We start from the raw sequence: 27,358 nt of genomic DNA on the forward strand, positions 1-27,358 counted from the left end.
AAAGTTCCAATTAGTTTATTAGCATTTTTTTTTAAATAATTGTGTGTATAGTCTGTTATGTACTGTAAGTATAGTCAAAGAGAAGTCAATTAGTAGTACAGTTGATGTAAACTTGTACTACTACTTAATTTGTGTAGAAATTGCACATCATTTGCATGAGGCCCACCCACAGCTTCATTTAGGTGAGGTGTATAAGGTCACCATCAATGTAACAGTCCTGCAGAACAACTCTAAGTACACTGAGACACCTTCATCCTCAGGAAAATTTGCTCTTTTAGTATTTGTCCAGCAAGTCTTCAAATGTTGAAGGCTCCCATATGTTGTTCCAAAAAACAGGCAACTGATTGATTTCTGTCACCCTTCTAATCATGCATAAGTGTAGGGTAATTGTTCATATCATAATTTTGTACAAGGGCTATTTTGTATAAGAAATTCTGTTGAGTAATTTGGTGCTTTTTGAGTTGGAAGTGCATGTTTATTCTACCTAAATTTGTACCTGTCTTTCACAGAATTAAAATTGTTGTATCATTCTGTAACCATACTGCAAGTGATAGTCACACTCCAACATTTTTGAAATACATTAGTGGTCTTTACTGATGTGGAACATGTGCTACTACTTCTTCTACTTAATGTGTGTAGCAATTTTACACAACTGTATATAATTTGCATATGACCCGCCCACAGTATCATGTGGTGTATAAGGTCACCATCAATGTAACAGTCCTGCAGAACAACTCTAAGTACACTGAGACGCCTTTGTTATCTGGAAAATTTGCTCTTTTAGTATTTGTCCAGCAGGTCTTCAAGTATTGAAGGTCCTCAAATGTGGTTCAAAAAACAGATTTAGCTGATTTATTGATTGCAGTCTTTCTCCTTTGTTTGTCTTAAGTGTAGTTGTACATGATGCTGTTTTGATTTTATGTCAGTCAGTGTTTTTTTTTTCTAAAGTTTGATATGTTGTTTTGTGAGCTCTAGCTGTTTGTTTCCTTCTGCAACAGTACTGCTAATAAAAGTCCAACTCCATCATCACAAATTTACATTAGAGGGTTTCTAAAGTGTACATATTTTCACAACTTTTCTGAAATACATTAAGTTTCTTTACCTAATTTAAACTTGTACTACTACTTCTTCTACTTAATGTGTGTAGCAAATGTATAGAACTGTATATAATTTGGATATTACCCACGCACAGCGTGCAGAACAACCTATACTACACTGAGATCCCTTCACCATGAGAAAAATGAGCTCTTTTAGTATTTGTCTATCAGGTCTTCAAATATTGAAAGCCAAAATATATGGTTTGAAAATCTGAACACTGATTTATTCCTTAGAATAGGTCTATTTTTGTTTAGGTAGTAGATAACTGCTCTAGGTTATTTGAATGAAAGTTCCAATTAGTTTATTAGCAGTTTTTTTTAAATAATTGTGTGTGTAGTCTGTAATGTACTGTAAGTTTAGTCAAAGAGAAGTCAATTAGTAGTACAGTTGATGTAAACTTGTACTACTACTTAATTTGTGTAGAAATTGCACATCATTTGCATGAGGCCCACCCACAGCTTCATTTAGGTGAGGTGTATAAGGTCACCATCAATGTAACAGTCCTGCAGAACAACTCTAAGTACACTGAGACACCTTCATCCTCAGGAAAATTTGTTCTTTTAGTATTTGTCCAGCAAGTCTTCAAATATTGAAGGCTCCCATATGTTATTCCAAAAACAGGCAACTGATTGATTTCTGTCACCGTTCTAATCATGCATAAGTGTAGGGTAATTGTTCATATCATAATTTTGTACAAGGGCTATTTTGTATACGAAATTCTGTTGAGTAATTTGGTGCTTTTTGAGTTGGAAGTGCATGTTTATTCTACCTAAATTTGTACCTGTCTTTCACAGAATTAAAATTGTTGTATCATTCTGTAACCATACTGCAAGTGATAGTCACACTCCAACATTTTTGAAATACATTAGTGGTCTTTACTGATGTGGAACATGTGCTACTACTTCTTCTACTTAATGTGTGTAGCAATTTTACACAACTGTATATAATTTGCATATGACCCGCCCACAGTATCATGTGGTGTATAAGGTCACCATCAATGTAACAGTCCTGCAGAACAACTCTAAGTACACTGAGACCCCTTTGTTATTTGGAAAATTTGCTCTTTTAGTATTTGTCCAGCAGGTCTTCAAGTATTGAAGGCCCTAAAATGTGGTTTAAAAAACAGATTTAGCTGATTTATTGATTGCAGTCTTTCTCCTTTGTTTGTCTTGAGTGTAGTTGTACATGATGCTGTTTTGATTTTATATCAGTCAGTGTTTTTTTTCTAAAGTTTGATATGTTGTTTTGTGAGCTCTAGCTGTTTGTTTCCTTCTGCAACAGTACTGCTGATAAAAGTCCAACTCCATCATCACAAATTTACATTAGAGGGTTTCTAAAGTGTACATATTTTCACAACTTTTCTGAAATACATTAAGTGTCTTTACTTAATTTAAACTTGTACTACTACTTCTTCTACTTAATGTGTGTAGCAAATGTATAGAACTGTATATAATTTGGATATTACCCACGCACAGCGTGCAGAACAACCTATACTACACTGAGATCCCTTCACCATGAGAAAAATGAGCTCTTTTAGTATTTGTCTATCAGGTCTTCAAATATTGAAAGCCAAAATATATGGTTTGAAAATCTGAACACTGATTTATTCCTTAGAATAGGTCTATTTTTGTTTAGGTAGTAGATAACTGCTCTAGGTTATTTGAATGAAAGTTCCAATTAGTTTATTAGCAGTTTTTTTTAAATAATTGTGTGTGTAGTCTGTAATGTACTGTAAGTTTAGTCAAAGAGAAGTCAATTAGTAGTACAGTTGATGTAAACTTGTACTACTACTTAATTTGTGTAGAAATTGCACATCATTTGCATGAGGCCCACCCACAGCTTCATTTAGGTGAGGTGTATAAGGTCACCATCAATGTAACAGTCCTGCAGAACAACTCTAAGTACACTGAGACACCTTCATCCTCAGGAAAATTTGCTCTTTTAGTATTTGTCCAGCAAGTCTTCAAATATTGAAGGCTCCCATATGTTATTCCAAAAACAGGCAACTGATTGATTTCTGTCACCGTTCTAATCATGCATAAGTGTAGGGTAATTGTTCATATCATAATTTTGTACAAGGGCTATTTTGTATACGAAATTCTGTTGAGTAATTTGGTGCTTTTTGAGTTGGAAGTGCATGTTTATTCTACCTAAATTTGTACCTGTCTTTCACAGAATTAAAATTGTTGTATCATTCTGTAACCATACTGCAAGTGATAGTCACACTCCAACATTTTTGAAATACATTAGTGGTCTTTACTGATGTGGAACATGTGCTACTACTTCTTCTACTTAATGTGTGTAGCAATTTTACACAACTGTATATAATTTGCATATGACCCGCCCACAGTATCATGTGGTGTATAAGGTCACCATCAATGTAACAGTCCTGCAGAACAACTCTAAGTACACTGAGACCCCTTTGTTATTTGGAAAATTTGCTCTTTTAGTATTTGTCCAGCAGGTCTTCAAGTATTGAAGGCCCTAAAATGTGGTTTAAAAAACAGATTTAGCTGATTTATTGATTGCAGTCTTTCTCCTTTGTTTGTCTTGAGTGTAGTTGTACATGATGCTGTTTTGATTTTATATCAGTCAGTGTTTTTTTTTCTAAAGTTTGATATGTTGTTTTGTGAGCTCTAGCTGTTTGTTTCCTTCTGCAACAGTACTGCTAATAAAAGTCCAACTCCATCATCACAAATTTACATTAGAGGGTTTCTAAAGTGTACATATTTTCACAACTTTTCTGAAATACATTAAGTGTCTTTACTTAATTTAAACTTGTACTACTACTTCTTCTACTTAATGTGTGTAGCAAATGTATAGAACTGTATATCATTTGGATATTACCCATGCACAGTGTGCAGAACAACCTATACTACACTGAGATCCCTTCACCATGAAAAATGAGCTCTTTTAGTATTTGTCTATCAGGTCTTCAAATATTGAAAGCCAAAATATATGGTTTGAAAATCTGAACACTGATTTATTCCTTAGAATAGGTCTATTTTTGTTTAGGTAGTAGATAACTGCTCTAGGTTATTTGAATGAAAATTCCAACTAGTTTATTAGCATTTTTTTTTAAATAATTGTGTGTATAGTCTGTTATGTACTGTAAGTATAGTCAAAGAGAAGTCAATTAGTAGTACAGTTGATGTAAACTTGTACTACTACTTAATTTGTGTAGAAATTGCACATCATTTGCATGAGGCCCACCCACAGCTTCATTTAGGTGAGGTGTATAAGGTCACCATCAATGTAACAGTCCTGCAGAACAACTCTAAGTACACTGAGACACCTTCATCCTCAGGAAAATTTGCTCTTTTAGTATTTGTCCAGCAAGTCTTCAAATGTTGAAGGCTCCCATATGTTGTTCCAAAAACAGGCAACTGATTGATTTCTGTCGCCATTCTAATCATGCATAAGTGTAGGGTAATTGTTCATATCATAATTTTGTACAAGGGCTATTTTGTATAAGAAATTCTGTTGAGTAATTTGGTGCTTTTTGAGTTGGAAGTGCATGTTTATTCTACCTAAATTTGTACCTGTCTTTCACAGAATTAAAATTGTTGTATCATTCTGTAACTATACTGCAAGTGATAGTCACACTCCAACATTTTTGAAATACATTAGTGGTCTTTACTGATGTGGAACATGTGCTACTACTTCTTCTACTTAATGTGTTTAGCAATTTTACACAACTGTATATAATTTGCATATGACCCGCCCACAGTATCATGTGGTGTATAAGGTCGCCATCAATGTAACAGTCCTGCAGAACAACTCTAAGTACACTGAGACCTCTTTGTTATTTGGAAAATTTGCGCTTTTAGTATTTGTCCAGCAGGTCTTCAAGTATTGAAGGCCCTCAAATGTGGTTCAAAAAACAGATTTAGCTGATTTATTGATTGCAGTTTCTCTCATTTGATTGTTTTGAGTGTAGGTGTACATGATGCTGTTTTGATTTTATATCAGTCAGTGTTTTTTTTTCTAAAGTTTGATATGTTGTTTTGTGAGCTCTAGCTGTTTGTTTCCTTCTGCAACAGTACTGCTAATAAAAGTCCAACTCCATCATCACAAATTTACATTAGAGGGTTTCTAAAGTGTACATATTTTCACAACTTTTCTGAAATACATTAAGTGTCTTTACTTAATTTAAACTTGTACTACTACTTCTTCTACTTAATGTGTGTAGCAAATGTATAGAACTGTATATCATTTGGATATTACCCACGCACAGCGTGCAGAACAACCTATACTACACTGAGATCCCTTCACCATGAGAAAAATGAGCTCTTTTAGTATTTGTCTATCAGGTCTTCAAATATTGAAAGCCAAAATATATGGTTTGAAAATCTGAACACTGATTTATTCCTTAGAATAGGTCTATTTTTGTTTAGGTAGTAGATAACTGCTCTAGGTTATTTGAATGAAAATTCCAACTAGTTTATTAGCATTTTTTTTTAAATAATTGTGTGTATAGTCTGTTATGTACTGTAAGTATAGTCAAAGAGAAGTCAATTAGTAGTACAGTTGATATAAACTTGTACTACTACTTAATTTGTGTAGAAATTGCACATCATTTGCATGAGGCCCACCCACAGCTTCATTTAGGTGAGGTGTATAAGGTCACCATCAATGTAACAGTCCTGCAGAACAACTCTAAGTACACTGAGACACCTTCATCCTCAGGAAAATTTGCTCTTTTAGTATTTGTCCAGCAAGTCTTCAAATGTTGAAGGCTCCCATATGTTGTTCCAAAAACAGGCAACTGATTGATTTCTGTCGCCATTCTAATCATGCATAAGTGTAGGGTAATTGTTCATATCATAATTTTGTACAAGGGCTATTTTGTATAAGAAATTCTGTTGAGTAATTTGGTGCTTTTTGAGTTGGAAGTGCATGTTTATTCTACCTAAATTTGTACCTGTCTTTCACAGAATTAAAATTGTTGTATCATTCTGTAACTATACTGCAAGTGATAGTCACACTCCAACATTTTTGAAATACATTAGTGGTCTTTACTGATGTGGAACATGTGCTACTACTTCTTCTACTTAATGTGTTTAGCAATTTTACACAACTGTATATAATTTGCATATTACCCGCCCACAGTATCATGTGGTGTATAAGGTCACCATCAATGTAACAGTCCTGCAGAACAACTCTAAGTACACTGAGACCTCTTTGTTATCTGGAAAATTTGCGCTTTTAGTATTTGTCCAGCAGGTCTTCAAGTATTGAAGGCCCTCAAATGTGGTTCAAAAAACAGATTTAGCTGATTTATTGATTGCAGTCTCTCTCCTTTGATTGTTTTGAGTGTAGTTGTACATGATGCTGTTTTGATTTTATATCAGTCAGTGTTTTTTTTTCTAAAGTTTGATATGTTGTTTTGTGAGCTCTAGCTGTTTGTTTCCTTCTGCAACAGTACTGCTAATAAAAGTCCAACTCCATCATCACAAATTTACATTAGAGGGTTTCTAAAGTGTACATATTTTCACAACTTTTCTGAAATACATTAAGTGTCTTTACTTAATTTAAACTTGTACTACTACTTCTTCTACTTAATGTGTGTAGCAAATGTATAGAACTGTATATCATTTGGATATTACCCACGCACAGCGTGCAGAACAACCTATACTACACTGAGATCCCTTCACCATGAGAAAAATGAGCTCTTTTAGTATTTGTCTATCAGGTCTTCAAATATTGAAAGCCAAAATATATGGTTTGAAAATCTGAACACTGATTTATTCCTTAGAATAGGTCTATTTTTGTTTAGGTAGTAGATAACTGCTCTAGGTTATTTAAATGAAAATTCCAATTAGTTTATTAGCATTTTTTTTAAAATAATTGTGTGTATAGTCTGTTATGTACTGTAAGTTTAGTCAAAGAGAAGTCAATTAGTAGTACAGTTGATGTAAACTTGTACTACTACTTAATTTGTGTAGAAATTGCACATCATTTGCATGAGGCCCACCCACAGCTTCATTTAGGTGAGGTGTATAAGGTCACCATCAATGTAACAGTCCTGCAGAACAACTCTAAGTACACTGAGACACCTTCATCCTCAGGAAAATTTGCTCTTTTAGTATTTGTCCAGCAAGTCTTCAAATGTTGAAGGCTCCCATATGTTGTTCCAAAAACAGGCAACTGATTGATTTCTGTCACCCTTCTAATCATGCATAAGTGTAGGGTAATTGTTCATATCATAATTTTGTACAAGGGCTATTTTGTATAAGAAATTCTGTTGAGTAATTTGGTGCTTTTTGAGTTGGAAGTGCATGTTTATTCTACCTAAATTTGTACCTGTCTTTCACAGAATTAAAATTGTTGTATCATTCTGTAACCATACTGCAAGTGATAGTCACACTCCAACATTTTTGAAATACATTAGTGGTCTTTACTGATGTGGAACATGTGCTACTACTTCTTCTACTTAATGTGTTTAGCAATTTTACACAACTGTATATAATTTGCATATGACCCGCCCACAGTATCATGTGGTGTATAAGGTCACCATCAATGTAACAGTCCTGCAGAACAACTCTAAGTACACTGAGACCCCTTTGTTATCTGGAAAATTTGCTCTTTTAGTATTTGTCCAGCAGGTCTTCAAGTATTGAAGGTCCTCAAATGTGGTTCAAAAAACAGATTTAGCTGATTTATTGATTGCAGTCTTTCTCCTTTGTTTGTCTTGAGTGTAGTTGTACATGATGCTGTTTTGATTTTATGTCAGTCAGTGTTTTTTTTTTCTAAAGTTTGATATGTTGTTTTGTGAGCTCTAGCTGTTTGTTTCATTCTGCAACAGTACTACTAATAAAAGTCCAACTCCATCATCACAAATTTACATTAGAGGGTTTCTAAAGTGTACATATTTTCACAACTTTTCTGAAATACATTAAGTTTCTTTACCTAATTTAAACTTGTACTACTACTTCTTCTACTTAATGTGTGTAGCAAATGTATAGAACTGTATATAATTTGGATATTACCCACGCACAGCGTGCAGAAAAACCTATACTACACTGAGATCCCTTCACCATGAGAAAAATGAGCTCTTTTAGTATTTGTCTATCAGGTCTTCAAATATTGAAAGCCAAAATATATGGTTTGAAAATCTCAACACTGATTTATTCCTTAGAATAGGTCTATTTTTGTTTAGGTAGTAGATAACTGCTCTAGGTTATTTGAATGAAAGTTCCAATTAGTTTATTAGCAGTTTTTTTTAAATAATTGTGTGTGTAGTCTGTAATGTACTGTAAGTTTAGTCAAAGAGAAGTCAATTAGTAGTACAGTTGATGTAAACTTGTACTACTACTTAATTTGTGTAGAAATTGCACATCATTTGCATGAGGCCCACCCACAGCTTCATTTAGGTGAGGTGTATAAGGTCACCATCAATGTAACAGTCCTGCAGAACAACTCTAAGTACACTGAGACACCTTCATCCTCAGGAAAATTTGCTCTTTTAGTATTTGTCCAGCAAGTCTTCAAATGTTGAAGGCTCCCATATGTTGTTCCAAAAACAGGCAACTGATTGATTTCTGTCGCCATTCTAATCATGCATAAGTGTAGGGTAATTGTTCATATCATAATTTTGTACAAGGGCTATTTTGTATAAGAAATTCTGTTGAGTAATTTGGTGCTTTTTGAGTTGGAAGTGCATGTTTATTCTACCTAAATTTGTACCTGTCTTTCACAGAATTAAAATTGTTGTATCATTCTGTAACCATACTGCAAGTGATAGTCACACTCCAACATTTTTGAAATACATTAGTGGTCTTTACTGATGTGGAACATGTGCTACTACTTCTTCTACTTAATGTGTTTAGCAATTTTACACAACTGTATATAATTTGCATATGACCCGCCCACAGTATCATGTGGTGTATAAGGTCACCATCAATGTAACAGTCCTGCAGAACAACTCTAAGTACACTGAGACCCCTTTGTTATCTGGAAAATTTGCTCTTTTAGTATTTGTCCAGCAGGTCTTCAAGTATTGAAGGTCCTTAAATGTGGTTCAAAAAACAGATTTAGCTGATTTATTGATTGCAGTCTTTCTCCTTTGTTTGTCTTGAGTGTAGTTGTACATGATGCTGTTTTGATTTTATGTCAGTCAGTGTTTTTTCTAAAGTTTGATATGTTGTTTTGTGAGCTCTAGCTGTTTGTTTCATTCTGCAACAGTACTACTAATAAAAGTCCAACTCCATCATCACAAATTTACATTAGAGGGTTTCTAAAGTGTACATATTTTCACAACTTTTCTGAAATACATTAAGTTTCTTTACCTAATTTAAACTTGTACTACTACTTCTTCTACTTAATGTGTGTAGCAAATGTATAGAACTGTATATAATTTGGATATTACCCACGCACAGCGTGCAGAACAACCTATACTACACTGAGATCCCTTCACCATGAGAAAAATGAGCTCTTTTCGTATTTGTCTATCAGGTGCTACTACTTCTTCTACTTAATGTGTTTAGCAATTTTACACAACTGTATATAATTTGCATATGACCCGCCCACAGTATCATGTGGTGTATAAGGTCACCATCAATGTAACAGTCCTGCAGAACAACTCTAAGTACACTGAGACCCCTTTGTTATCTGGAAAATTTGCTCTTTTAGTATTTGTCCAGCAGGTCTTCAAGTATTGAAGGTCCTTAAATGTGGTTCAAAAAACAGATTTAGCTGATTTATTGATTGCAGTCTTTCTCCTTTGTTTGTCTTGAGTGTAGTTGTACATGATGCTGTTTTGATTTTATGTCAGTCAGTGTTTTTTCTAAAGTTTGATATGTTGTTTTGTGAGCTCTAGCTGTTTGTTTCATTCTGCAACAGTACTACTAATAAAAGTCCAACTCCATCATCACAAATTTACATTAGAGGGTTTCTAAAGTGTACATATTTTCACAACTTTTCTGAAATACATTAAGTTTCTTTACCTAATTTAAACTTGTACTACTACTTCTTCTACTTAATGTGTGTAGCAAATGTATAGAACTGTATATAATTTGGATATTACCCACGCACAGCGTGCAGAACAACCTATACTACACTGAGATCCCTTCACCATGAGAAAAATGAGCTCTTTTCGTATTTGTCTATCAGGTCTTCAAATATTGAAAGCCAAAATATATGGTTTGAAAATCTGAACACTGACTTATTCCTTAGAATAGGTCTATTTTTGTTTAGGTAGTAGATAACTGCTCTAGGTTATTTGAATGAAAGTTCCAATTAGTTTATTAGCAGTTTTTTTTAAATAATTGTGTGTGTAGTCTGTAATGTACTGTAAGTTTAGTCAAAGAGAAGTCAATTAGTAGTACAGTTGATGTAAACTTGTACTACTACTTAATTTGTGTAGAAATTGCACATCATTTGCATGAGGCCCACCCACAGCTTCATTTAGGTGAGGTGTATAAGGTCACCATCAATGTAACAGTCCTGCAGAACAACTCTAAGTACACTGAGACACCTTCATCCTCAGGAAAATTTGCTCTTTTAGTATTTGTCCAGCAAGTCTTCAAATGTTGAAGGCTCCCATATGTTGTTCCAAAAACAGGCAACTGATTGATTTCTGTCGCCATTCTAATCATGCATAAGTGTAGGGTAATTGTTCATATCATAATTTTGTACAAGGGCTATTTTGTATAAGAAATTCTGTTGAGTAATTTGGTGCTTTTTGAGTTGGAAGTGCATGTTTATTCTACCTAAATTTGTACCTGTCTTTCACAGAATTAAAATTGTTGTATCATTCTGTAACTATACTGCAAGTGATAGTCACACTCCAACATTTTTGAAATACATTAGTGGTCTTTACTGATGTGGAACATGTGCTACTACTTCTTCTACTTAATGTGTTTAGCAATTTTACACAACTGTATATAATTTGCATATGACCCGCCCACAGTATCATGTGGTGTATAAGGTCACCATCAATGTAACAGTCCTGCAGAACAACTCTAAGTACACTGAGACCTCTTTGTTATCTGGAAAATTTGCGCTTTTAGTATTTGTCCAGCAGGTCTTCAAGTATTGAAGGCCCTCAAATGTGGTTCAAAAAACAGATTTAGCTGATTTATTGATTGCAGTCTTTCTCCTTTGTTTGTCTTGAGTGTAGTTGTACATGATGCTGTTTTGATTTTATGTCAGTCAGTGTTTTTTTTTTCTAAAGTTTGATATGTTGTTTTGTGAGCTCTAGCTGTTTGTTTCCTTCTGCAACAGTACTGCTAATAAAAGTCCAACTCCATCATCACAAATTTACATTAGAGGGTTTCTAAAGTGTACATATTTTCACAACTTTTCTGAAATACATTAAGTTTCTTTACCTAATTTAAACTTGTACTACTACTTCTTCTACTTAATGTGTGTAGCAAATGTATAGAACTGTATATAATTTGGATATTACCCACGCACAGCGTGCAGAACAACCTATACTACACTGAGATCCCTTCACCATGAGAAAACTGAGCTCTTTTAGTATTTGTCTATCAGGTCTTCAAATATTGAAAGCCAAAATATATGGTTTGAAAATCTGAACACTGATTTATTCCTTAGAATAGGTCTATTTTTGTTTAGGTAGTAGATAACTGCTCTAGGTTATTTGAATGAAAGTTCCAATTAGTTTATTAGCAGTTTTTTTTAAATAATTGTGTGTGTAGTCTGTAATGTACTGTAAGTTTAGTCAAAGAGAAGTCAATTAGTAGTACAGTTGATGTAAACTTGTACTACTACTTAATTTGTGTAGAAATTGCACATCATTTGCATGAGGCCCACCCACAGCTTCATTTAGGTGAGGTGTATAAGGTCACCATCAATGTAACAGTCCTGCAGAACAACTCTAAGTACACTGAGACACCTTCATCCTCAGGAAAATTTGCTCTTTTAGTATTTGTCCAGCAAGTCTTCAAATATTGAAGGCTCCCATATGTTATTCCAAAAACAGGCAACTGATTGATTTCTGTCACCGTTCTAATCATGCATAAGTGTAGGGTAATTGTTCATATCATAATTTTGTACAAGGGCTATTTTGTATACGAAATTCTGTTGAGTAATTTGGTGCTTTTTGAGTTGGAAGTGCATGTTTATTCTACCTAAATTTGTACCTGTCTTTCACAGAATTAAAATTGTTGTATCATTCTGTAACCATACTGCAAGTGATAGTCACACTCCAACATTTTTGAAATACATTAGTGGTCTTTACTGATGTGGAACATGTGCTACTACTTCTTCTACTTAATGTGTGTAGCAATTTTACACAACTGTATATAATTTGCATATGACCCGCCCACAGTATCATGTGGTGTATAAGGTCACCATCAATGTAACAGTCCTGCAGAACAACTCTAAGTACACTGAGACCCCTTTGTTATTTGGAAAATTTGCTCTTTTAGTATTTGTCCAGCAGGTCCTCAAGTATTGAAGGCCCTCAAATGTGGTTTAAAAAACAGATTTAGCTGATTTATTGATTGCAGTCTTTCTCCTTTGTTTGTCTTGAGTGTAGTTGTACATGATGCTGTTTTGATTTTATATCAGTCAGTGTTTTTTTTTCTAAAGTTTGATATGTTGTTTTGTGAGCTCTAGCTGTTTGTTTCCTTCTGCAACAGTACTGCTAATAAAAGTCCAACTCCATCATCACAAATTTACATTAGAGGGTTTCTAAAGTGTACATATTTTCACAACTTTTCTGAAATACATTAAGTGTCTTTACTTAATTTAAACTTGTACTACTACTTCTTCTACTTAATGTGTGTAGCAAATGTATAGAACTGTATATAATTTGGATATTACCCACGCACAGCGTGCAGAACAACCTATACTACTCTGAGATCCCTTCACCATGAGAAAAATGAGCTCTTTTCGTATTTGTCTATCAGGTCTTCAAATATTGAAAGCCAAAATATATGGTTTGAAAATCTGAACACTGATTTATTCCTTAGAATAGGTCTATTTTTGTTTAGGTAGTAGATAACTGCTCTAGGTTATTTGAATGAAAATTCCAATTAGTTTATTAGCATTTTTTTTTAAATAATTGTGTGTATAGTCTGTTATGTACTGTAAGTATAGTCAAAGAGAAGTCAATTAGTAGTACAGTTGATGTAAACTTGTACTACTACTTAATTTGTGTAGAAATTGCACATCATTTGCATGAGGAACACCCACAGCTTCATTTAGGTGAGGTGTATAAGGTCACCATCAATGTAACAGTCCTGCAGAACAACTCTAAGTACACTGAGACACCGTCATCCTCAGGAAAATTTGCTCTTTTAGTATTTGTCCAGCAAGTCTTCAAATGTTGAAGGCTCCCATATGTTGTTCCAAAAACAGGCAACTGATTGATTTCTGTCGCCATTCTAATCATGCATAAGTGTAGGGTAATTGTTCGTATCATAATTTTGTACAAGGGCTATTTTGTATAAGAAATTCTGTTGAGTAATTTGGTGCTTTTTGAGTTGGAAGTGCATGTTTATTCTACCTAAATTTGTACCTGTCTTTCACAGAATTAAAATTGTTGTATCGTTCTGTAACCATACTGCAAGTGATAGTCACACTCCAACATTTTTGAAATACATTAGTGGTCTTTACTGATGTGGAACATGTGCTACTACTTCTTCTACTTAATGTGTGTAGCAATTTTACACAACTGTATATAATTTGCATATGACCCGCCCACAGTATCATGTGGTGTATAAGGTCACCATCAATGTAACAGTCCTGCAGAACAACTCTAAGTACACTGAGACCCCTTTGTTATCTGGAAAATGTGCTCTTTTAGTGTTTGTCCAGCAGGTCTTCAAGTATTGAAGGCCCTCAAATGTGGTTCAAAAAACAGATTTAGCTGATTTATTGATTGCAGTCTTTCTCCTTTGTTTGTCTTGAGTGTAGTTGTACATGATGCTGTTTTGATTTTATATCAGTCAGTGTTTTTTTTTCTAAAGTTTGATATGTTGTTTTGTGAGCTCTAGCTGTTTGTTTCCTTCTGCAACAGTACTGCTAATAAAAGTCCAACTCCATCATCACAAATTTACATTAGAGGGTTTCTAAAGTGTACATATTTTCACAACTTTTCTGAAATACATTAAGTGTCTTTACTTAATTTAAACTTGTACTACTACTTCTTCTACTTAATGTGTGTAGCAAATGTATAGAACTGTATATAATTTGGATATTACCCACGCACAGCGTGCAGAACAACCTATACTACTCTGAGATCCCTTCACCATGAGAAAAATGAGCTCTTTTCGTATTTGTCTATCAGGTCTTCAAATATTGAAAGCCAAAATATATGGTTTGAAAATCTGAACACTGATTTATTCCTTAGAATAGGTCTATTTTTGTTTAGGTAGTAGATAACTGCTCTAGGTTATTTGAATGAAAATTCCAACTAGTTTATTAGCATTTTTTTTAAATAATTGTGTGTATAGTCTGTTATGTACTGTAAGTTTAGTCAAAGAGAAGTCAATTAGTAGTACAGTTGATGTAAACTTGTACTACTACTTAATTTGTGTAGAAATTGCACATCATTTGCATGAGGCCCACCCACAGCTTCATTTAGGTGAGGTGTATAAGGTCACCATCAATGTAACAGTCCTGCAGAACAACTCTAAGTACACTGAGACACCTTCATCCTCAGGAAAATTTGCTCTTTTAGTATTTGTCCAGCAAGTCTTCAAATATTGAAGGCTCCCATATGTTGTTCCAAAAACAGGCAACTGATTGATTTCTGTTGCCATTCTAATCATGCATAAGTGTAGGGTAATTGTTCATATCATAATTTTGTACAAGGGCTATTTTGTATAAGAAATTCTGTTGAGTAATTTGGTGCTTTTTGAGTTGGAAGTGCATGTTTATTCTACCTAAATTTGTACCTGTCTTTCACAGAATTAAAATTGTTGTATCAATCTGTAACCATACTGCAAGTGATAGTCACACTCCAACATTTTTGAAATACATTAGTGGTCTTTACTGATGTGGAACATGTGCTACTACTTCTTCTACTTAATGTGTGTAGCAATTTTACACAACTGTATATAATTTGCATATGACCCGCCCACAGTATCATGTGGTGTATAAGGTCACCATCAATGTAACAGTCCTGCAGAACAACTCTAAGTACATTGAGACCCCTTTGTTATCTGGAAAATTTGCTCTTTTAGTATTTGTCCAGCGGGTCTTCAAGTATTGAAGGCCCTCAAATGTGGTTCAAAAAACAGATTTAGCTGATTTATTGATTGCAGTCTTTCTCCTTTGTTTGTATTGAGTGTAGTTGTACATGATGCTGTTTTGATTTTATAACAGTCAGTGTTTTTTTTTCTAAAGTTTGATATGTTGTTTTGTGAGCTCTAGCTGTTTGTTTCCTTCTGCAACAGTACTGCTAATAAAAGTCCAACTCCATCATCACAAATTTACATTAGAGGGTTTCTAAAGTGTACATATTTTCACAACTTTTCTGAAATACATTAAGTGTCTTTACTTAATTTAAACTTGTACTACTACTTCTTCTACTTAATGTGTGTAGCAAATGTATAGAACTGTATATAATTTGGATATTACCCACGCACAGCGTGCAGAACAACCTATACTACTCTGAGATCCCTTCACCATGAGAAAAATTAGCTCTTTTCGTATTTGTCTATCAGGTCTTCAAATATTGAAAGCCAAAATATATGGTTTGAAAATCTGAACACTGATGTATTCCTTAGAATAGGTCTATTTTTGTTTAGGTAGTAGATAACTGCTCTAGGTTATTTGAATGAAAATTCCAATTAGTTTATTAGCATTTTTTTTTAAATAATTGTGTGTATAGTCTGTTATGTACTGTAAGTATAGTCAAAGAGAAGTCAATTAGTAGTACAGTTGATGTAAACTTGTACTACTACTTAATTTGTGTAGAAATTGCACATCATTTGCATGAGGCCCACCCACAGCTTCATTTAGGTGAGGTGTATAAGGTCACCATCAATGTAACAGTCCTGCAGAACAACTCTAAGTACACTGAGACACCTTCATCCTCAGGAAAATTTGCTCTTTTAGTATTTGTCCAGCAAGTCTTCAAATATTGAAGGCTCTCATATGTTGTTCCAAAAACAGGCAACTGATTGATTTCTGTCGCCATTCTAATCATGCATAAGTGTAGGGTAATTGTTCATATCATAATTTTGTACAAGGGCTATTCTGTATAAGAAATTCTGTTGAGTAATTTGGTGCTTTTTGAGTTGGAAGTGCATGTTTATTCTACCTAAATTTGTACCTGTCTTTCACAGAATTAAAATTGTTGTATCATTCTGTAACCATACTGCAAGTGATAGTCACACTCCAACATTTTTGAAATACATTAGTGGTCTTTACTGATGTGGAACATGTGCTACTACTTCTTCTACTTAATGTGTGTAGCAATTTTACACAACTGTATATAATTTGCATATGACCCGCCCACAGTATCATGTGGTGTATAAGGTCACCATCAATGTAACAGTCCTGCAAAACAACTCTAAGTACACTGAGACCCGTTTGTTATCTGGAAAATTTGCTCTTTTAGTATTTGTCCAGCAGGTCTTCAAGTATTGAAGGCCCTCAAATGTGGTTCAAAAAACAGATTTAGCTGATTTATTGATTGCAGTCTTTCTCCTTTGTTTGTCTTGAGTGTAGTTGTACATGATGCTGTTTTGATTTTATATCAGTCAGTGTTTTTTTTTCTAAAGTTTGATATGTTGTTTTGTGAGCTCTAGCTGTTTGTTTCCTTCTGCAACAGTACTGCTAATAAACTTCCAACTCCATCATCACAAATTTACATTAGAGGGTTTCTAAAGTGTACATATTTTCACAACTTTTCTGAAATACATTAAGTGTCTTTACTTAATTTAAACTTGTACTACTACTTCTTCTACTTAATGTGTGTAGCAAATGTATAGAACTGTATATCATTTGGATATTACCCACGCACAGCGTGCAGAACAACCTATACTACACTGAGATCCCTTCACCATGAGAAAAATGAGCTCTTTTCGTATTTGTCTATCAGGTCTTCCAATATTGAAAGCCAAAATATATGGTTTGAAAATCTGAACACTGATTTATTCCTTAGAATAGGTCTATTTTTGTTTAGGTAGTAGATAACTGCTCTAGGTTATTTGAATGAAAGTTCCAATTAGTTTATTAGCAGTTTTTTTAAATAATTGTGTGTATAGTCTGTTATGTACTGTAAGTTTAGTAAAAGAGAAGTCAATTAGTAGTACAGTTAATGTAAACTTGTACTACTACTTAATTTGTGTAGAAATTGCACATCATTTGCATGAGGCCCACCCACAGCTTCATTTAGGTGAGGTGTATAAGGTCACCATCAATGTAACAGTCCTGCAGAACAACTCTAAGTACACTGGGACTCCTTCATCCTCAGGAAAATTTGCTCTTTTAGTATTTGTTCAGCAAGGCTTCAAATATTGAAGGCTCCCATATGTTATTCCAAAAACAGGCAACTGATTGATTTCTGTCGCCATTCTAATCATGCATAAGTGTAGGGTAATTGTTCATATCATAATTTTTGGCAAGTGCAATTTTGTATAAGAAATTCTGTTGAGTAATTTGGTGCTCTTTGAGTTGGAAGTGCATGTTTATTCTACCTAAATTTGTACCTGTCTTTCACAGAATTTAAATTGTTGTTTCATTCTGTAACCATACTGCAAGTGATAGTCACACTCCAACATTTTTGAAATACATTAGTGGTCTTTACTGATGTGGAACATGTGCTACTACTTCTTCTACTTAATGTGTGTAGCAATTTTACACAACTGTATATAATTTGCATATGACCCGCCCACAGTATCATGTGGTGTATAAGGTCACCATCAATGTAACAGTCCTGCAGAACAACTCTAAGTACACTGAGACCCCTTTATTATTTGGAAAATTTGCTCTTTTAGTATTTGTCCAGCAAGTCTTCAAATATTGAAGACTCCCATATGTCTTTCCAAAAACAGGCAACTGACTGATTTCTGTCACCATTCTAATCATGCTTAAGTGTAGGGTAGTTGTTCATATCATAATTTTTGGCAAGTGCAATTTTGTATAAGAAATTCTGTCGAGTAATTGGGTGCTTTTTGAGTTGGAAGTTCATGTTTATTCTACCTAAATTTGTACCTGTCTTTCACAGAATTAAAATTGTTGTATCATTTTGTAACCAAATTGCAAGTGATAGTCACACTCCAACATTTTTGAAATACATTGATGGTCTTTACTGATGTGCTACATGTACTCCTACTTTTTCTACTTAATGTGTATAGCAAATTTTTAGAACTGTATATAATTTGGACATTACCCACACACAGCGTGCAGAACAACCTATACTACACTGAAATCCCTTCACTATGAGAAAAATGAACTCTTTTAGTATTTGTCTATCAGGTCTTCAAATATTGAGAGCCAAAATGTATGGTTTGAAAATCTGAACACTGATTTATTCCTTAGAATAGGTCTATTTTTGTTTAGGTAGTAGATAACTGCTCTAGGTTATTTGAATGAAAATTCCAACTAGTTTATTAGCATTTTTTTTAAATAATTGTGTGTATAGTCTGTTATGTACTGTAAGTTTAGTCAAAGAGAAGTCAATTAGTAGTACAGTTGATGTAAACTTGTACTACTACTTAATTTGTGTAGAAATTGCACATCATTTGCATGAGGCCCACCCACAGCTTCATTTTGGTGAGGTGTATAAGGTCACCATCAATGTAACAGTCCTGCAGAACAACTCTAAGTACACTGAGACACCTTCATCCTCAGGAAAATTTGCTCTTTTAGTATTTGTCCAGCAAGTCTTCAAATGTTGAAGGCTCCCATATGTTGTTCCAAAAACAGGCAACTGATTGATTTCTGTCGCCATTCTAATCATGCATAAGTGTAGGATAATTGTTCATATCATAATTTTGTACAAGGGCTATTTTGTATAAGAAATTCTGTTGAGTAATTTGGTGCTTTTTGAGTTGGAAGTGCATGTTTATTCTACCTAAATTTGTACCTGTCTTTCACAGAATTAAAATTGTTGTATCATTCTGTAACCATACTGCAAGTGATAGTCACACTCCAACATTTTTGAAATACATTAGTGGTCTTTACTGATGTGGAACATGTGCTACTACTTCTTCTACTTAATGTGTGTAGCAATTTTACACAACTGTATATAATTTGCATATGACCCGCCCACAGTATCATGTGGTGTATAAGGTCACCATCAATGTAACAGTCCTGCAGAACAACTCTAAGTACACTGAGACCCCTTTGTTATCTGGAAAATGTGCTCTTTTAGTGTTTGTCCAGCAGGTCTTCAAGTATTGAAAGCCCTCAAATGTGGTTCAAAAAACAGATTTAGCTGATTTATTGATTGCAGTCTTTCTCCTTTGTTTGTCTTGAGTGTAGTTGTACATGATGCTGTTTTGATTTTATATCAGTCAGTGTTTTTTTTTCTAAAGTTTGATATGTTGTTTTGTGAGCTCTAGCTGTTTGTTTCCTTCTGCAACAGTACTGCTAATAAAAGTCCAACTCCATCATCACAAATTTACATTAGAGGGTTTCTAAAGTGTACATATTTTCACAACTTTTCTGAAATACATTAAGTGTCTTTACTTAATTTAAACTTGTACTACTACTTCTTCTACTTAATGTGTGTAGCAAATGTATAGAACTGTATATAATTTGGATATTACCCACGCACAGCGTGCAGAACAACCTATACTACACTGAGATCCCTTCACCATGAGAAAAATGAGCTCTTTTAGTATTTGTCTATCAGGTCTTCCAATATTGAAAGCCAAAATATATGGTTTGAAAATCTGAACACTGATTTATTCCTTAGAATAGGTCTATTTTTGTTTAGGTAGTAGATAACTGCTCTAGGTTATTTGAATGAAAGTTCCAATTAGTTTATTAGCAGTTTTTTTAAATAATTGTGTGTGTAGTCTGTTATGTACTGTAAGTTTAGTAAAAGAGAAGTCAATTAGTAGTACAGTTAATGTAAACTTGTACTACTACTTAATTTGTGTAGAAATTGCACATCATTTGCATGAGGCCCACCCACAGCTTCATTTAGGTGAGGTGTATAAGGTCACCATCAATGTAACAGTCCTGCAGAACAACTCTAAGTACACTGAGACTCCTTCATCCTCAGGAAAATTTGCTCTTTTAGTATTTGTTCAGCAAGGCTTCAAATATTGAAGGCTCCCATATGTTAGTCCAAAAACAGGCAACTGATTGATTTCTGTCGCCATTCTAATCATGCATAAGTGTAGGGTAATTGTTCATATCATAATTTTTGGGAAGTGCAATTTTGTATAAGAAATTCTGTTGAGTAATTTGGTGCTCTTTGAGTTGGAAGTGCATGTTTATTCTACCTAAATTTGTACCTGTCTTTCACAGAATTTAAATTGTTGTTTCATTCTGTAACCATACTGCAAGTGATAGTCACACTCCAACATTTTTGAAATACATTAGTGGTCTTTACTGATGTGGAACATGTGCTACTACTTCTTCTACTTAATGTGTGTAGCAATTTTACACAACTGTATATAATTTGCATATGACCCGCCCACAGTATCATGTGGTGTATAAGGTCACCATCAATGTAACAGTCCTGCAGAACAACTCTAAGTACACTGAGACCCCTTTATTATTTGGAAAATTTGCTCTTTTAGTATTTGTCCAGCAAGTCTTCAAATATTGAAGACTCCCATATGTCTTTCCAAAAACAGGCAACTGACTGATTTCTGTCACCATTCTAATCATGCTTAAGTGTAGAGTAGTTGTTCATATCATAATTTTTGGCAAGTGCAATTTTGTATAAGAAATTCTGTCGAGTAATTGGGTGCTTTTTGAGTTGGAAGTTCATGTTTATTCTACCTAAATTTGTACCTGTCTTTCACAGAATTAAAATTGTTGTATCATTTTGTAACCATATTGCAAGTGATAGTCACACTCCAACATTTTTGAAATACATTGATGGTCTTTACTGATGTGCAACATGTACTCCTACTTTTTCTACTTAATGTGTATAGCAAATTTTTAGAACTGTATATAATTTGGACATTACCCACACACAGCGTGCAGAACAACCTATACTACACTGAAATCCCTTCACTATGAGAAAAATGAACTCTTTTAGTATTTGTCTATCAGGTCTTCAAATATTGAGAGCCAAAATGTATGGTTTGAAAATCTGAACACTGATTTATTCCTTAGAATAGGTCTATTTTTGTTTAGGTAGTAGATAACTGCTCTAGGTTATTTGAATGAAAATTCCAATTAATTTATTAGCAGTTTTTTAAAATAATTGTGTGTATAGTCTGTTATGTACTGTAAGTTTAGTCAAAGAGAAGTCAATTAGTAGTACAGTTGATGTAAACCTGTGCTACTACTGAATTTGTGTAGAAATTGTACATCATTTGCATAAGGCCCACCCACAGCTTCATTTAGGTGAGGTGTATGAGGTCACTATCAATGTAACATTCCTGCAGAACAACTCTAAGTACACTGAGACCCCTTCGTCATCTGGAAAATTTGCTCCTTTAGTATTTGTCTAGCTCTTCTTAAAATATTGAAAGCCAAAATATATGTTTTGAAAATCTGAACACTGTTTTATTATTTACAGTATGTCTGTTTTTGTTTAGGTAGTAGATGATGTTTCTAGGTTATTTGAATGAAAATTTCACTGAGTTTATTAGCACAGTTTTTGAGTAATTGTGTGTGTGTATTGTTTGTTATGCACTTTAAGTTTAGTCAATGACAAGTAAACTTTTACTACTTCTACTTAATTTGTGTAGAAATTGTACATCATTTGCATATGACCACAGCTTCATTTAGGTGGGGTGTATAAGGTAACCATCAATGCAGCAGCCCTGCAGAACAACTCTATGTACACTGAGACTCCTTCATCATCAGGGATTTTTTTTTGTTGAATTTGTCAAGCAGGTCTTCAAGTATTGAAGGCCCTCAAATGTGGTTCAAAAAACAGATTTAGCTGATTTATTAATTGCAGTCTTTCTCCTTTGTTTGTCTTGAGTGTAGTTGTACATGATGCTGTTTTGATTTTATGTCAGTCAGTGTTTTTTTTTCTAAAGTTTGATATGTTGTTTTGTGAGCTCTAGCTGTTTGTTTCCTTCTGCAACAGTACTGCTAATAAAAGTCCAACTCCATCATCACAAATTTACATTAGAGGGTTTCTAAAGTTTACATATTTTTACAACTTTTCTGAAATACATTAAGTGTCTTTACTTAATTTAAACTTGTACTACTACTTCTACTTAATGTGTGTAGCAAATGTATAGAACTGTATATAATTTGGATATTACCCACGCACAGCGTGCAGAACAACCTATACTACACTGAGATCCCTTCACCATGAGAATAATGAGCTCTTTTAGTATTTGTCTATCAGGTCTTCAAATATTGAAAGCCAAAATATATGGTTTGAAAATCTGAACACTGATTTATTCCTTAGAATGGGTCTATTTTTGTTTAGGTAGTAGATAACTGCTCTAGGTTATTTGAATGAAAATTCCAAGAAGTTTATTAGCATTTTTTTTTTTAATAATTGTGTGTATAGTCTGTTATGTACTGTAAGTTTAGTCAAAGAGAAGTCAATTAGTAGTACAGTTGATGTAAACTTGTACTACTACTTAATTTGTGTAGAAATTGCACATCATTTGCATAAGGCCCACCCACAGCTTCATTTAGCTGAGGTGTATAAGGTCACCATCAATGTAACAGTCCTGCAGAACAACTCTAAGTACACTGAGACACCTTCATCCTCAGGAAAATTTGCTCTTTTAGTATTTGTCCAGCAAGTCTTCAAATATTGAAGGCTCCCATATGTTATTCCAAAAACAGGCAACTGATTGATTTCTGTCACCATTCTAATCATGCATAAGTGTAGGGTAATTGTTCATATCATAATTTTTGGCAAGTGCAATTTTGTATAAGAAATTCTGTTGAGTAATTTGGTGCTTTTTGAGTTGGAAGTGCATGTTTATTCTACCTAAATTTGTACCTGTCTTTCACAGAATTAAAATTGTTGTATTATTCTGTAACCATACTGCAAGTGATAGTCACACTCCAACATTTTTGAAATACATTAGTGGTCTTTACTGATGTGGAACATGTGCTACTACTTCTTCTACTTAATGTGTGTAGCAATTTTACACAACTGTATATAATTTGCATATGACCCGCCCACAGTATCATGTGGTGTATAAGGTCACCATCATTGTAACAGTCCTGCAGAACAACTCTAAGTACACTGAGACCCCTTTGTTATCTGGAAAATTTGCTCTTTTAGTATTTGTCCAGCAGGTCTTCAAGTATTGAAGGCCCTCAAATGTGGTTCAAAAAACAGATTTAGCAGATTTATTGATTGCAGTCTTTCTCCTTTGTTTGTCTTGAGTGTAGTTGTACATGATGCTGTTTTGATTTTATATCAGTCAGTGTTTTTTTTTTCTAAAGTTTGATATGTTGTTTTGTGAGCTCTAGCTGTTTGTTTCCTTCTGCAACAGTACTGCTAATAAAAGTCCAACTCCATCATCACAAATTTACATTAGAGGGTTTCTAAAGTGTACATATTTTCACAACTTTTCTGAAATACATTAAGTTTCTTTACTTAATTTAAACTTGTACTACTACTTCTTCTACTTAATGTGTGTAGCAAATGTATAGAACTGTATATAATTTGGATATTACCCACGCACAGCGTGCAGAACAACCTATACTACACTGAGATCCCTTCACCATGAGAAAAATGAGCTCTTTTAGTATTTGTCTATCAGGTCTTCAAATATTGAAAGCCAAAATATATGGTTTGAAAATCTGAACACTGATTTATTCCTTAGAATAGGTCTATTTTTGTTTAGGTAGTAGATAACTGCTCTAGGTTATTTGAATGAAAATTCCAACTAGTTTATTAGCATTTTTTTTAAATAATTGTGTGTATAGTCTGTTATGTACTGTAAGTTTAGTCAAAGAGAAGTCAATTAGTAGTACAGTTGAAGTAAACTTGTACTACTACTTAATTTGTGTAGAAATTGCACATCATTTGCATGAGGCCCACCCACAGCTTCATTTAGGTGAGGTGTATAAGGTCACCATCAATGTAACAGTCCTGCAGAACAACTCTAAGTACACTGAGACACCTTCATCCTCAGGAAAATTTGCTCTTTTAGTATTTGTCCAGCAAGTCTTCAAATGTTGAAGGCTCCCATATGTTGTTCCAAAAACAGGCAACTGATTGATTTCTGTCGCCATTCTAATCATGCATAAGTGTAGGGTAATTGTTCATATCATAATTTTGTACAAGGGCTATTTTGTATAAGAAATTCTGTTGAGTAATTTGGTGCTTTTTGAGTTGGAAGTGCATGTTTATTCTACCTAAATTTGTACCTGTCTTTCACAGAATTAAAATTGTTGTATCATTCTGTAACCATACTGCAAGTGATAGTCACACTCCAACATTTTTGAAATACATTAGTGGTCTTTACTGATGTGGAACATGTGCTTCTACTTCTTCTACTTAATGTGTGTAGCAATTTTACACAACTGTATATAATTTGCATATGACCCGCCCACAGTATCATGTGGTGTATAAGGTCACCATCAATGTAACAGTCCTGCAGAACAACTCTAAGTACACTGAGACCCCTTTGTTTTCTGGAAAATTTGCTCTTTTAGTATTTGTCCAGCAGGTCTTCAAGTATTGAAGGCCCTCAAATGTGGTTCAAAAAACAGATTTAGCTGATTTATTGATTGCAGTCTTTCTCCTTTGTTTGTCTTGAGTGTAGTTGTACATGATGCTGTTTTGATTTTATATCAGTCAGTGTTTTTTTTTCTAAAGTTTGATATGTTGTTTTGTGAGCTCTAGCTGTTTGTTTCCTTCTGCAACAGTACTGCTAATAAAAGTCCAACTCCATCATCACAAATTTACATTAGAGGGTTTCTAAAGTGTACATATTTTCACAACTTTTCTGAAATACATTAAGTGTCTTTACTTAATTTAAACTTGTACTACTACTTCTTCTACTTAATGTGTGTAGCAAATGTATAGAACTGTATATAATTTGGATATTACCCACGCACAGCGTGCAGAACAACCTATACTACTCTGAGATCCCTTCACCATGAGAAAAATGAGCTCTTTTCGTATTTGTCTATCAGGTCTTCAAATATTGAAAGCCAAAATATATGGTTTGAAAATCTGAACACTGATTTATTCCTTAGAATAGGTCTATTTTTGTTTAGGTAGTAGATAACTGCTCTAGGTTATTTGAATGAAAATTCCAATTAGTTTATTAACATTTTTTTTTAAATAATTGTGTGTATAGTCTGTTATGTACTGTAAGTATAGTCAAAGAGAAGTCAATTAGTAGTACAGTTGATGTAAACTTGTACTACTACTTAATTTGTGTAGAAATTGCACATCATTTGCATGAGGAACACCCACAGCTTCATTTAGGTGAGGTGTATAAGGTCACCATCAATGTAACAGTCCTGCAGAACAACTCTAAGTACACTGAGACACCGTCATCCTCAGGAAAATTTGCTCTTTTAGTATTTGTCCAGCAAGTCTTCAAATGTTGAAGGCTCCCATATGTTGTTCCAAAAACAGGCAACTGATTGATTTCTGTCGCCATTCTAATCATGCATAAGTGTAGGGTAATTGTTCGTATCATAATTTTGTACAAGGGCTATTTTGTATAAGAAATTCTGTTGAGTAATTTGGTGCTTTTTGAGTTGGAAGTGCATGTTTATTCTACCTAAATTTGTACCTGTCTTTCACAGAATTAAAATTGTTGTATCGTTCTGTAACCATACTGCAAGTGATAGTCACACTCCAACATTTTTGAAATACATTAGTGGTCTTTACTGATGTGGAACATGTGCTACTACTTCTTCTACTTAATGTGTGTAGCAATTTTACACAACTGTATATAATTTGCATATGACCCGCCCACAGTATCATGTGGTGTATAAGGTCACCATCAATGTAACAGTCCTGCAGAACAACTCTAAGTACATTGAGACCCCTTTGTTATCTGGAAAATTTGCTCTTTTAGTATTTGTCCAGCGGGTCTTCAAGTATTGAAGGCCCTCAAATGTGGTTCAAAAAACAGATTTAGCTGATTTATTGATTGCAGTCTTTCTCCTTTGTTTGTATTGAGTGTAGTTGTACATGATGCTGTTTTGATTTTATAACAGTCAGTGTTTTTTTTTCTAAAGTTTGATATGTTGTTTTGTGAGCTCTAGCTGTTTGTTTCCTTCTGCAACAGTACTGCTAATAAAAGTCCAACTCCATCATCACAAATTTACATTAGAGGGTTTCTAAAGTGTACATATTTTCACAACTTTTCTGAAATACATTAAGTGTCTTTACTTAATTTAAACTTGTACTACTACTTCTTCTACTTAATGTGTGTAGCAAATGTATAGAACTGTATATAATTTGGATATTACCCACGCACAGCGTGCAGAACAACCTATACTACTCTGAGATCCCTTCACCATGAGAAAAATTAGCTCTTTTCGTATTTGTCTATCAGGTCTTCAAATATTGAAAGCCAAAATATATAGTTTGAAAATCTGAACACTGATGTATTCCTTAGAATAGGTCTATTTTTGTTTAGGTAGTAGATAACTGCTCTAGGTTATTTGAATGAAAATTCCAATTAGTTTATTAGCATTTTTTTTTAAATAATTGTGTGTATAGTCTGTTATGTACTGTAAGTATAGTCAAAGAGAAGTCAATTAGTAGTACAGTTGATGTAAACTTGTACTACTACTTAATTTGTGTAGAAATTGCACATCATTTGCATGAGGCCCACCCACAGCTTCATTTAGGTGAGGTGTATAAGGTCACCATCAATGTAACAGTCCTGCAGAACAACTCTAAGTACACTGAGACACCTTCATCCTCAGGAAAATTTGCTCTTTTAGTATTTGTCCAGCAAGTCTTCAAATATTGAAGGCTCCCATATGTTGTTCCAAAAACAGGCAACTGATTGATTTCTGTCGCCATTCTAATCATGCATAAGTGTAGGGTAATTGTTCATATCATAATTTTGTACAAGGGCTATTCTGTATAAGAAATTCTGTTGAGTAATTTGGTGCTTTTTGAGTTGGAAGTGCATGTTTATTCTACCTAAATTTGTACCTGTCTTTCACAGAATTAAAATTGTTGTATCATTCTGTAACCATACTGCAAGTGATAGTCACACTCCAACATTTTTGAAAT

The 27,358-nt window shown here is 33.9% G+C and overlaps 45 non-coding genes and 2 pseudogenes across 45 annotated transcripts; all 47 read left to right on the plus strand.

Annotated features, from left to right (window-relative positions):
• Positions 1-260: 260 nt before the first annotated feature.
• LOC140552470 (U7 small nuclear RNA) lies at positions 261-315 on the plus strand. The gene has a single exon (XR_011979403.1). It is a non-coding gene; the product is annotated as a U7 small nuclear RNA (small nuclear RNA).
• A 451-nt stretch (positions 316-766) lies between these two features.
• Positions 767-821, plus strand: LOC140552510 (U7 small nuclear RNA). The gene has a single exon (XR_011979438.1). It is a non-coding gene; the product is annotated as a U7 small nuclear RNA (small nuclear RNA).
• A 415-nt stretch (positions 822-1,236) lies between these two features.
• LOC140552602 (U7 small nuclear RNA) lies at positions 1,237-1,291 on the plus strand. The gene has a single exon (XR_011979522.1). It is a non-coding gene; the product is annotated as a U7 small nuclear RNA (small nuclear RNA).
• A 353-nt stretch (positions 1,292-1,644) lies between these two features.
• LOC140552523 (U7 small nuclear RNA) lies at positions 1,645-1,699 on the plus strand. Its single transcript, XR_011979451.1, has one exon. It is a non-coding gene; the product is annotated as a U7 small nuclear RNA (small nuclear RNA).
• A 450-nt stretch (positions 1,700-2,149) lies between these two features.
• Positions 2,150-2,204, plus strand: LOC140552379 (U7 small nuclear RNA). Its single transcript, XR_011979321.1, has one exon. It is a non-coding gene; the product is annotated as a U7 small nuclear RNA (small nuclear RNA).
• A 413-nt stretch (positions 2,205-2,617) lies between these two features.
• On the plus strand, positions 2,618-2,672 carry LOC140552603 (U7 small nuclear RNA). The gene has a single exon (XR_011979523.1). It is a non-coding gene; the product is annotated as a U7 small nuclear RNA (small nuclear RNA).
• A 353-nt stretch (positions 2,673-3,025) lies between these two features.
• On the plus strand, positions 3,026-3,080 carry LOC140552453 (U7 small nuclear RNA). The gene has a single exon (XR_011979387.1). It is a non-coding gene; the product is annotated as a U7 small nuclear RNA (small nuclear RNA).
• Positions 3,081-3,530: 450 nt separating this feature from the next.
• LOC140552380 (U7 small nuclear RNA) lies at positions 3,531-3,585 on the plus strand. Its single transcript, XR_011979322.1, has one exon. It is a non-coding gene; the product is annotated as a U7 small nuclear RNA (small nuclear RNA).
• Positions 3,586-3,997: 412 nt separating this feature from the next.
• Positions 3,998-4,052, plus strand: LOC140552604 (U7 small nuclear RNA). The gene has a single exon (XR_011979524.1). It is a non-coding gene; the product is annotated as a U7 small nuclear RNA (small nuclear RNA).
• Positions 4,053-4,405: 353 nt separating this feature from the next.
• Positions 4,406-4,460, plus strand: LOC140552471 (U7 small nuclear RNA). Its single transcript, XR_011979404.1, has one exon. It is a non-coding gene; the product is annotated as a U7 small nuclear RNA (small nuclear RNA).
• A 450-nt stretch (positions 4,461-4,910) lies between these two features.
• Positions 4,911-4,965, plus strand: LOC140552519 (U7 small nuclear RNA). The gene has a single exon (XR_011979447.1). It is a non-coding gene; the product is annotated as a U7 small nuclear RNA (small nuclear RNA).
• Positions 4,966-5,379: 414 nt separating this feature from the next.
• On the plus strand, positions 5,380-5,434 carry LOC140552606 (U7 small nuclear RNA). Its single transcript, XR_011979525.1, has one exon. It is a non-coding gene; the product is annotated as a U7 small nuclear RNA (small nuclear RNA).
• Positions 5,435-5,787: 353 nt separating this feature from the next.
• Positions 5,788-5,842, plus strand: LOC140552473 (U7 small nuclear RNA). Its single transcript, XR_011979405.1, has one exon. It is a non-coding gene; the product is annotated as a U7 small nuclear RNA (small nuclear RNA).
• Positions 5,843-6,292: 450 nt separating this feature from the next.
• On the plus strand, positions 6,293-6,347 carry LOC140552520 (U7 small nuclear RNA). The gene has a single exon (XR_011979448.1). It is a non-coding gene; the product is annotated as a U7 small nuclear RNA (small nuclear RNA).
• A 414-nt stretch (positions 6,348-6,761) lies between these two features.
• On the plus strand, positions 6,762-6,816 carry LOC140552607 (U7 small nuclear RNA). The gene has a single exon (XR_011979526.1). It is a non-coding gene; the product is annotated as a U7 small nuclear RNA (small nuclear RNA).
• A 353-nt stretch (positions 6,817-7,169) lies between these two features.
• LOC140552474 (U7 small nuclear RNA) lies at positions 7,170-7,224 on the plus strand. Its single transcript, XR_011979406.1, has one exon. It is a non-coding gene; the product is annotated as a U7 small nuclear RNA (small nuclear RNA).
• Positions 7,225-7,674: 450 nt separating this feature from the next.
• On the plus strand, positions 7,675-7,729 carry LOC140552511 (U7 small nuclear RNA). Its single transcript, XR_011979439.1, has one exon. It is a non-coding gene; the product is annotated as a U7 small nuclear RNA (small nuclear RNA).
• Positions 7,730-8,144: 415 nt separating this feature from the next.
• LOC140552608 (U7 small nuclear RNA) lies at positions 8,145-8,199 on the plus strand. The gene has a single exon (XR_011979527.1). It is a non-coding gene; the product is annotated as a U7 small nuclear RNA (small nuclear RNA).
• Positions 8,200-8,552: 353 nt separating this feature from the next.
• On the plus strand, positions 8,553-8,607 carry LOC140552475 (U7 small nuclear RNA). Its single transcript, XR_011979407.1, has one exon. It is a non-coding gene; the product is annotated as a U7 small nuclear RNA (small nuclear RNA).
• A 450-nt stretch (positions 8,608-9,057) lies between these two features.
• Positions 9,058-9,112, plus strand: LOC140552499 (U7 small nuclear RNA). Its single transcript, XR_011979428.1, has one exon. It is a non-coding gene; the product is annotated as a U7 small nuclear RNA (small nuclear RNA).
• A 602-nt stretch (positions 9,113-9,714) lies between these two features.
• LOC140552500 (U7 small nuclear RNA) lies at positions 9,715-9,769 on the plus strand. Its single transcript, XR_011979429.1, has one exon. It is a non-coding gene; the product is annotated as a U7 small nuclear RNA (small nuclear RNA).
• An 819-nt stretch (positions 9,770-10,588) lies between these two features.
• Positions 10,589-10,643, plus strand: LOC140552477 (U7 small nuclear RNA). The gene has a single exon (XR_011979408.1). It is a non-coding gene; the product is annotated as a U7 small nuclear RNA (small nuclear RNA).
• A 450-nt stretch (positions 10,644-11,093) lies between these two features.
• Positions 11,094-11,148, plus strand: LOC140552521 (U7 small nuclear RNA). The gene has a single exon (XR_011979449.1). It is a non-coding gene; the product is annotated as a U7 small nuclear RNA (small nuclear RNA).
• Positions 11,149-11,560: 412 nt separating this feature from the next.
• LOC140552624 (U7 small nuclear RNA) lies at positions 11,561-11,618 on the plus strand. Its single transcript, XR_011979541.1, has one exon. It is a non-coding gene; the product is annotated as a U7 small nuclear RNA (small nuclear RNA).
• A 353-nt stretch (positions 11,619-11,971) lies between these two features.
• On the plus strand, positions 11,972-12,026 carry LOC140552454 (U7 small nuclear RNA). The gene has a single exon (XR_011979388.1). It is a non-coding gene; the product is annotated as a U7 small nuclear RNA (small nuclear RNA).
• Positions 12,027-12,476: 450 nt separating this feature from the next.
• LOC140552522 (U7 small nuclear RNA) lies at positions 12,477-12,531 on the plus strand. The gene has a single exon (XR_011979450.1). It is a non-coding gene; the product is annotated as a U7 small nuclear RNA (small nuclear RNA).
• An 822-nt stretch (positions 12,532-13,353) lies between these two features.
• LOC140552478 (U7 small nuclear RNA) lies at positions 13,354-13,408 on the plus strand. The gene has a single exon (XR_011979409.1). It is a non-coding gene; the product is annotated as a U7 small nuclear RNA (small nuclear RNA).
• A 452-nt stretch (positions 13,409-13,860) lies between these two features.
• LOC140552490 (U7 small nuclear RNA) lies at positions 13,861-13,913 on the plus strand (annotated as a pseudogene).
• An 821-nt stretch (positions 13,914-14,734) lies between these two features.
• LOC140552455 (U7 small nuclear RNA) lies at positions 14,735-14,789 on the plus strand. The gene has a single exon (XR_011979389.1). It is a non-coding gene; the product is annotated as a U7 small nuclear RNA (small nuclear RNA).
• A 450-nt stretch (positions 14,790-15,239) lies between these two features.
• LOC140552459 (U7 small nuclear RNA) lies at positions 15,240-15,294 on the plus strand. The gene has a single exon (XR_011979392.1). It is a non-coding gene; the product is annotated as a U7 small nuclear RNA (small nuclear RNA).
• Positions 15,295-15,708: 414 nt separating this feature from the next.
• LOC140552610 (U7 small nuclear RNA) lies at positions 15,709-15,763 on the plus strand. Its single transcript, XR_011979529.1, has one exon. It is a non-coding gene; the product is annotated as a U7 small nuclear RNA (small nuclear RNA).
• Positions 15,764-16,116: 353 nt separating this feature from the next.
• LOC140552484 (U7 small nuclear RNA) lies at positions 16,117-16,171 on the plus strand. The gene has a single exon (XR_011979415.1). It is a non-coding gene; the product is annotated as a U7 small nuclear RNA (small nuclear RNA).
• A 450-nt stretch (positions 16,172-16,621) lies between these two features.
• LOC140552390 (U7 small nuclear RNA) lies at positions 16,622-16,676 on the plus strand. The gene has a single exon (XR_011979329.1). It is a non-coding gene; the product is annotated as a U7 small nuclear RNA (small nuclear RNA).
• A 1,326-nt stretch (positions 16,677-18,002) lies between these two features.
• Positions 18,003-18,057, plus strand: LOC140552485 (U7 small nuclear RNA). Its single transcript, XR_011979416.1, has one exon. It is a non-coding gene; the product is annotated as a U7 small nuclear RNA (small nuclear RNA).
• An 819-nt stretch (positions 18,058-18,876) lies between these two features.
• Positions 18,877-18,931, plus strand: LOC140552479 (U7 small nuclear RNA). The gene has a single exon (XR_011979410.1). It is a non-coding gene; the product is annotated as a U7 small nuclear RNA (small nuclear RNA).
• Positions 18,932-19,383: 452 nt separating this feature from the next.
• On the plus strand, positions 19,384-19,436 carry LOC140552538 (U7 small nuclear RNA; annotated as a pseudogene).
• Positions 19,437-20,762: 1,326 nt separating this feature from the next.
• On the plus strand, positions 20,763-20,817 carry LOC140552486 (U7 small nuclear RNA). The gene has a single exon (XR_011979417.1). It is a non-coding gene; the product is annotated as a U7 small nuclear RNA (small nuclear RNA).
• A 1,667-nt stretch (positions 20,818-22,484) lies between these two features.
• LOC140552619 (U7 small nuclear RNA) lies at positions 22,485-22,542 on the plus strand. The gene has a single exon (XR_011979537.1). It is a non-coding gene; the product is annotated as a U7 small nuclear RNA (small nuclear RNA).
• A 354-nt stretch (positions 22,543-22,896) lies between these two features.
• LOC140552457 (U7 small nuclear RNA) lies at positions 22,897-22,951 on the plus strand. The gene has a single exon (XR_011979390.1). It is a non-coding gene; the product is annotated as a U7 small nuclear RNA (small nuclear RNA).
• A 450-nt stretch (positions 22,952-23,401) lies between these two features.
• LOC140552391 (U7 small nuclear RNA) lies at positions 23,402-23,456 on the plus strand. Its single transcript, XR_011979330.1, has one exon. It is a non-coding gene; the product is annotated as a U7 small nuclear RNA (small nuclear RNA).
• A 415-nt stretch (positions 23,457-23,871) lies between these two features.
• On the plus strand, positions 23,872-23,926 carry LOC140552609 (U7 small nuclear RNA). Its single transcript, XR_011979528.1, has one exon. It is a non-coding gene; the product is annotated as a U7 small nuclear RNA (small nuclear RNA).
• A 352-nt stretch (positions 23,927-24,278) lies between these two features.
• Positions 24,279-24,333, plus strand: LOC140552480 (U7 small nuclear RNA). The gene has a single exon (XR_011979411.1). It is a non-coding gene; the product is annotated as a U7 small nuclear RNA (small nuclear RNA).
• A 450-nt stretch (positions 24,334-24,783) lies between these two features.
• On the plus strand, positions 24,784-24,838 carry LOC140552392 (U7 small nuclear RNA). The gene has a single exon (XR_011979331.1). It is a non-coding gene; the product is annotated as a U7 small nuclear RNA (small nuclear RNA).
• An 822-nt stretch (positions 24,839-25,660) lies between these two features.
• Positions 25,661-25,715, plus strand: LOC140552481 (U7 small nuclear RNA). The gene has a single exon (XR_011979412.1). It is a non-coding gene; the product is annotated as a U7 small nuclear RNA (small nuclear RNA).
• Positions 25,716-26,165: 450 nt separating this feature from the next.
• Positions 26,166-26,220, plus strand: LOC140552460 (U7 small nuclear RNA). The gene has a single exon (XR_011979393.1). It is a non-coding gene; the product is annotated as a U7 small nuclear RNA (small nuclear RNA).
• A 414-nt stretch (positions 26,221-26,634) lies between these two features.
• LOC140552611 (U7 small nuclear RNA) lies at positions 26,635-26,689 on the plus strand. Its single transcript, XR_011979530.1, has one exon. It is a non-coding gene; the product is annotated as a U7 small nuclear RNA (small nuclear RNA).
• A 353-nt stretch (positions 26,690-27,042) lies between these two features.
• On the plus strand, positions 27,043-27,097 carry LOC140552458 (U7 small nuclear RNA). Its single transcript, XR_011979391.1, has one exon. It is a non-coding gene; the product is annotated as a U7 small nuclear RNA (small nuclear RNA).
• The last annotated feature ends 261 nt before the right edge of the window (positions 27,098-27,358 follow it).

Source organism: Salminus brasiliensis, chromosome 3, assembly GCF_030463535.1.
Source record: "Salminus brasiliensis chromosome 3, fSalBra1.hap2, whole genome shotgun sequence".
In the NCBI taxonomy this organism is placed as follows: domain Eukaryota; kingdom Metazoa; phylum Chordata; class Actinopteri; order Characiformes; family Bryconidae; genus Salminus; species Salminus brasiliensis.